The sequence below is a fragment of the Trachinotus anak genome, unplaced genomic scaffold (genome assembly GCF_046630095.1).
Source record: "Trachinotus anak isolate AG129_WGS33_773 ecotype Australia unplaced genomic scaffold, CSIRO_AGI_Tana_v1 ptg000003l, whole genome shotgun sequence".
Taxonomy (NCBI): Eukaryota; Metazoa; Chordata; class Actinopteri; order Carangiformes; family Carangidae; genus Trachinotus; species Trachinotus anak.
This window is the reverse complement of record NW_027273854.1, coordinates 11,858,902-11,866,280: the sequence shown is the minus strand read 5'-3', so window position 1 is coordinate 11,866,280 and position 7,379 is coordinate 11,858,902.

Here is a 7,379-nt window from a genome sequence, read left to right as displayed (position 1 = left end):
TTTTATGTTATTAGGAACATCTTAGCTTTTCTTGCTTTGATAAGTCAAAATGTCTGCTGTGAAAAAGGCCTATAAGCAGTAAAGGTCTAGTTTAGATGCTATATTCAAAGTGAAGTGAAACACGCTGGTCTGAGGCCACTGAGATGCTTTTTTGTTGCTAACTTTAGCTGCCTTCAGTATTGATTGGTCAGTAGGTGGGAAATGGAGGCCCAGCAGAGGATGCAGTGATGTTTCCTTCTAGACAGATGTCTGTCTGCTGTTCATCAGCGTCCATCACACAGCAGACCTGCTGGTGAGGCAAGAAAAACATAACGGAAACAAAGAAGAGGGAGGGATCGCAATATTAACAGGAAAGTAAATGCAGTCTCTTCTATTGAAATGTGCAGTGCCATCAGTGTATTATCAGTCATCTTGTTATACGGTTTAAATGCAATTTCACTTTAACCCCCTGAGTTTTTGGTAAACTTAAATTCTGAATGTGTTTGTATCAGGTTTGACATATGTTTTGTCTTTTCAGTTTTAATTAGTTTTCAGTGACTAAACTCATTCATTCCACAATTTCTGAGAAATTATGTAGCTTCACTTAACATCTTATTTAAGGATTTACTTTTCTTTTCATGTCTGCTTGTGAACAGAAAGACAAACTCATTTACTTATTTATTTTATTATAATTGATTTTTTTTTCCCATATTTGTCTCACATCTTGGTGCCATTTTTATCACCTTATTTTTATCTAAATTTTAAAGCTGCACCAATCAACATTATTTACAATGGATCGATCGACTATGTGTAATATGAGATGGGTTGATGTTGAATCCAGAGACAATTATCATCCAACTCTGCAGTTCCCATGAGCTACAGAGCATTTTATAATCATTTAGCTCTGTTTTGGTTTTACGGGCCACAACTTAACTGTTTTGATTCACTCTCACTGCTCTTTTCAACTTGTTTCCAGCAGCAGGCAACAGTTTTCAGCATAAAAGCTCTAAAAATTCATAGCACACTACCTTCAGCTGTACACTAACATACGTATTTAGTGAATAGCTGGTCAACATATTGGCGCATTTAGTGGCTAAAAAGGCAGATTTTTTTACAGGGAGTTGGTGGAGACCAAAACAGAGCTGGGAGTTAAGTTTGGACATACATTCATCAGATGGGCAGAAACACAACTGTAAATGAATGACAATGTTGCTCTGTAACTTCTGAATGTTAAATGGGCAATTGGCAACACCTTAGCCTTGACAACTTTATCAGATGATATGTATGTCAGTGTGATAATTGCCACTTGTTGCACTGCCTCCGAGTGGCCAAAAATAGTTATTGCTGCTTTAATTTCCAGTCTTGGTCTGCAGCATTGGTGTTAAACTAGCAGCAGCTCCTGCTCATCCATTCTCTCTCTCTCTCTCTCTCTCTCTCTGCTCCATGTTACTGTCATGTTCGGGACATTTGCAGGCTGACAGCTGGACTTTCAGCTCTGTCACTGTGAGTTTCTGACAGTAACAGAAGGCTGCACGAATAAAGACAAACACATGTTACCACCACATGATCAACACTGGAATGCAAAGGACATCTGCTGTCACTTAGGTGTACCCGAGTATACTAACAGATGCTGCTGAACATGCACATGCATGCTCACACACACACACACACACACACACACACACACACACACGTATGTTTGCAGTCATGTGGAACTAACACAGCTGTCACAGTTCTTACAGTGTGTGCCTGTGACTGGTGTGTTCGCTGCAGTGTCATGTTTCTGACATCACGTCGTGACTTGAACAGGACAGACAGAGATGACTCAACTAGTGGAACCAATGTGAATTTATTTATTGTATATTATTAGTGTTTGCAAATGATCATATATATATATATATATATATATATATATATATATATATATATATATATATATATATATATACACACACACACACACACACACACTCACCTGCCACTTAATTACCAACTGCTCGTTAACACAAATATCTTATCAGCCAATCACATGGCAGCAACTAAATGCATTTCGGCATGTAGACATGGTCAAGACGACCTGCTGACGTTCAAACTGAGCATCAGAATGGGGAAGACAAGTGATGTAAGTGACTTTGAACGTGGCATGGTTGTTGGTGCCAGATGTGCTGGTCTGAGTATTTCAGAAACTGCTGATCTGGGAAAGCAACAGTAACTTAAATAACTTAAATGCGCAACACGTCGAACCTTGAAACAGATGGGCTACAGCAGCAGAGGACCACACCGGGTGCTGCTCCTGTCAGCTAAGAACAGGAAACTGAGGCTACAATTCACACGGGCTCACCAAAGTTTGACAATAGAAGATTGGAAAAACGTTGCCTGGCCTGATGAGTCTCAATTTCTGCTGCGACATTCAGATGGTAGGGTCAGAATTTGGCGTCAACAACATGAAAGCATGAATCCATCCTGCCTTGTATCAATGGTTCAGGCTGGTGGTGGTGGTGTAATGGTGTGGCAGATATTTTCTTGGCACACTTTGGGCCCCTTAGTACCAACTGAGCATGATTTAAACGCCAGTGCCTACCTGAGTATTGTTGCCGACTATGTCCATCCCTTTATGACCACAGTGTACCATCTTCTGATGCTGCTTCCAGCAGGTTAACAAAGCTCAACTTAAACTGGTTTCTTGAACATGACAATGAGTTCACTGTACTCAAATGGCCTCCACAGTCACCAGATCTCACTAGAGCACCTTTGGGATGTGGTGGAATGGGAGATTCACATCATGGATGCGCAGCTGACAAATCTGCAGCAACTGCGTTATGCTATCATGTCAGTATGGACCGAAATCTCTGAGGAATGTTTCCAGCAACTTGTTGAATCTATGCCAAAAGGAATTAAAGCAGTTCTGAAGGCAAAAGGCTGTCCAACCTGGTACTAGCAAGGTGTACCTAATGAAGTGGCCGGTGTGTGTATATAGCTGCACTACTGAAATGGTGGGTGGCCCTGCCTCAGGTGGTAGAGCAGGTTGGCCTTTCATCCCTGGGCTGGTGGTTAGAGCCCTGGCTCACCTGAACCCAGGTTGTTTTAGGAAGGGCATCTGGCCAAATCAGATATGCTGATTGTGATCTGCTGCGGCAAGCCCTCACGGGAGGAGCTGAAAGACAACAACAGTACTGAAATGAGTATTGTCTGCATGAGCGAACCATTTGAAGAGGAAGTGTTTGGCAAAATATTCTGGGGAGGGTAAATATCTGACCAAAGTTAATGAAGTTATAAGCTACAAGGTTATAAGTAGAAGTAACATTGTAGGTCAAAAGACAAAATGTCAGCCTGTCCACATACTTCACTGATTACATGCTACCGGCTGATCAATAGGCTTTTTCAGCAGAGTGCATAAGAATTTTTTTTTTCCTCTGTCATTAGCATACTGACTCTGCCAAGCTGTTCTGTAGTTTTCTTGGTTTGTGTCTGTGCCAGAAAAACAGGAAAATGAGCTACAAACAACAGCTCATGATGTTATAGCATGTTTTGAGTGGTGGTACTTTTAACAGAGGCAGCACTTTTAAATGAGCTGGTGTTTTTGTGCATGTGCATCCCAATGACCCCTGCTTCAGTTTTGCCAGTGACAAACTTTCATCCTGAGGTCCTGCATTCAAATCATTAAGTTGGCTGAGAATGTAAACTAAGTAAGGTAGAAGCTGCAAGCAGAGTTTTTTTTTTTTCCAAGAGTATCATGTTGTGTCAGAGCTTTTCCACTGGAAAGCGACCAGCAGCTGGTGGTGGTCCTGGATTACTGCCATTCTAGGTGTGTCCGACGCCATAGTCCAGGTACTTTTGGTCATATTTACTTCTTTTGGCTTTTTAAAAATTATTTTAATCCTTTATTGTCAACATCTTGGCATTGCATGCTTCCCTAGATGAGTGGCTGTACCCTAGTCCAACTGTACTGGTGAAGTAATTTGTCAAGTGAGAGGTTAGTTTCAGGAGTTAGTGTGTTTTTATCAAGCAGTCTATAGGTGGTACTATTGTGCAAGTATTTATGCGCTCATCTGAAAAATCCAAAACTCAATATTTTTATTTTACATGAAATCATTTCAGTGAGGCACCCCTCCTATAACCCCCTGCAACCACTGATTTATAATAAGTAATCATGTGGCACTGCTGACTAACTGAGCAGTGTCACGTCATGTAGCAGATAGGCTACACACCTGTTAGTCAAGACTCGAATCCCCCAAAACCAATTATCTTTCAGAGTGCTCTCCAAATATTCCATCTGTGCAGTGGCAGATAACCCCTGTAGAATAAACGCTTTGAGAAATCCTTCCCTGCTTTTTTTTTTCTTTCTATATACCACTTTTACCCCAGATGAGTCCAATCAGACAGATCTTCACCAAAGCCCACCAGGCCATCATGTTCCGGATATAACTGCTGACATATGAAAGCGCCCATTATTCATCAGACTACTTTGTGGTATCCTGAAGAGCTGCTCGGTTGGTTCAGTCCGAGTTCCCCCCCTTGGATGTCGATGTGTTTGGTATGTTGTTGTAGCAGTAGGAGCTGGAAGAGAGGCTGCAGTCTCACGGCCCACAGACCGAGCCCCCTGACCAGTGTTTATTTCTGCTGGGCCCCGCCGTTTATTTTCATGAGGGTATTAATGTGTATTTTGATATGCCTCTTGTGTTATTTTAGATGAGTCATTGGGGAATGCGTGGGTACGTGTGAGAACAGTTTGTGCCTGCGCAAGGTCGGCGAGACGCATGCATGATGGAGAGGACTGTATATATATATATGTGTGTGTGTGTGTGTGTGTGTGTGTGTGTGTGTGCACTGGTATGATAATGAAGGCTTCTGCATCCTGCTAAGCAGAGAAGCTTGTTTCTATATCTGGAGGCAGTGACACTACCCAAAGATGAGAATAGACTGTGTGAAAAGGAAAGTCTCTTGTTTACTGAAATTCACAAATTTGGGTGTTGTAAACATTACATAATAGTTGAGTTTCAACAATAGTTCATGTCTGAAACAAAATAAGCCCCGTGTTCAGTGTTCATTGTTTTCTGTATTGTCCAGTTGGATAGAAATAACATTAACAGTAGATTTGTCTGTAGCCTGACTGGAGATGAAACAGCATTTCCATGTCGTCTGATTACTTGCATGATAAGAACATTTAACTAACATTGACCTTAACTCTGAAACAACTTAACCATACCTTGCTTACAATGGGCCCCGCATTAGCTTCAATTTCAAGGAGGAGCAATTAGGACTTTGATAAATGTTCATTTAGGAAAATGGAAAGTTAGATGTGAAGATTGATACATGTTTGTGTTAAATATCGAACTAGAGCCAACTATGGTTAGCTAAGTTCAATCCAAACTGTTGTTTTTACATTTCTGTTTGTTTGATTATTAAACAAATGAGATGCAACATGTTAATGGTGAGCTTTAAAGGTGCTGGTAGTTGGATTTTGTCATCTTTTGGGCAGAGCCAAGATACCTGTTTCCCTCTGTTTCCAGTCTTTATGCTAAGCTAGGCTAATCACCTCCTCAATGAGTGTATGAGCAAATTTGAACTACTCCTTTAAAGGCCTTTTTTTATCTCTGTCCAAACTGCAGATGCAGTAATATGTAGCAGTATATGCTGAGCTGTTGTCATTGACACTAGAACATTGTTGCTATAGTTGTATGGCCATGCATATTGTGTGTGTATTTACTTTTTATTATAACTGGGTACTGTTAACTGAATTGACCCATTGGGTATAAATGAAGTGTTCTGAATCTGAATCTGAATCTGAACTCACTCTCACATATGTATGTTTGGGACATAAATACATGCCATTTAAACCCCATAGTGGTGCAAGAGTTTTGACCACACCCAATAATTTCAACCTGCTGATGGAGGAAATCACCAAATCAATAATCCTCTTGAGACCATTAATATGGTGATCTATCTATATAATCATTGAGATATTTCACTCGGGCCCAAAGTCATGGCCTGACCAACACTGCCATCCCTATGTGTAAGTATAGACAGATGTGAACAATCTCATCCTCACTCTCTTTTTCCACTTCCTCTCTCTCCCTGAACTTTCCTCTATTTATTCTCTCCTCTTTTGCCCTCAGCAGCAATCCTCATACTGTTGCAGTCTGTCCGGTCTACTGTCTGTGTGACAGTAGACCGGGACATGCTGGGATTGCTGCAGCAACTATCGTGAATAGATCTCTGTGCCACAAACAATAACTGCTGAATACAGAAGGAATATATATATATATATATATATATATATATATATATATATATATCATACCGGTGGATATGAATGATTAATATGACCCTGGTTTGAGCAGAGTGAAAAGACTCCTGTTATGTCTTCTCAGCTTCACTTCAAACTGCAGAGAAGCTCAAACATGAGAAGCTTTGAGCTGTTGTTGTATTTTATTGTGAGTATGTGTGTGGCAGATAACTGCATGTTACTGAGGGAGATCAGAGCTGAGACGGACCGATGGTTCTCTGTCAGGGACGACTGGAGGACGTTGCTCTCATTGTGATGATACGAGAGGTGGTTGTAATCTTTCGTCCTCTCCCTGCCTTTCTCTCTTACTCCCTTGCAATTACAAAGCATGTGGACGTGCATTTAAAAAAATTGATTTCATATCATATTTTCAGTAAAATACACAGTTAAATTCAGAAGCTGTTCACTCCTCTCCTCTCCCCGTCCTTTGCTTCCAGCCATCAGGTGCATCGGGACAGCTGCTCAGCTGATTGGGCTCCCGAGCAATGGATTGAAAGGTAACTTGCCAGATATCGATTGTCTGCGAGGCTCTGACCTTAACGGGAGCAGGCTTAGCGTAAAGCTGTTTGTCAAACTCTGCTACAATATCATCTGTACTGCTGTTCAGCCTTCTGTTGGGTTTTTGTGAAATATTGACTGTGGATTATTAAGAGAGCAAAGTATCCCGGCAAAACATCATGCAGAATGCCAGGAAGAAGCTGAAATAATAAACTGTAGATAAAATTAGACGGGTCTTGTTGGTTTTGGAGGATAAATTACGGTTATTCACCTAATAAATCTCATCTTTCTCACAAAGAGTCCATCATATTTTCTGTTAACAAGCCATTAGTGGTATGTTTTTCTCCTTCAGTCTAGTCCTGACCCGTTCCTGACAAAACACTCACTTCACGGTACATGCCAGCAGGAGACACTTCCCCCTCCCCTCTCATTTCATCTGTCCTTGAAGCAGCAGCACTGCCATCATCTTTGTCCCAAGCCTCCAATTTCATCCTCTATGGAATGATGTGCTTGTCTATCACTTACTCAATTTCTTTCTCCTTTATCTGTGAGGGAGACAGGAAGCAGGCAACCTTTATTCGCCAGCCAAATCAGCCGAGAGGTTCCAAAAATTCAT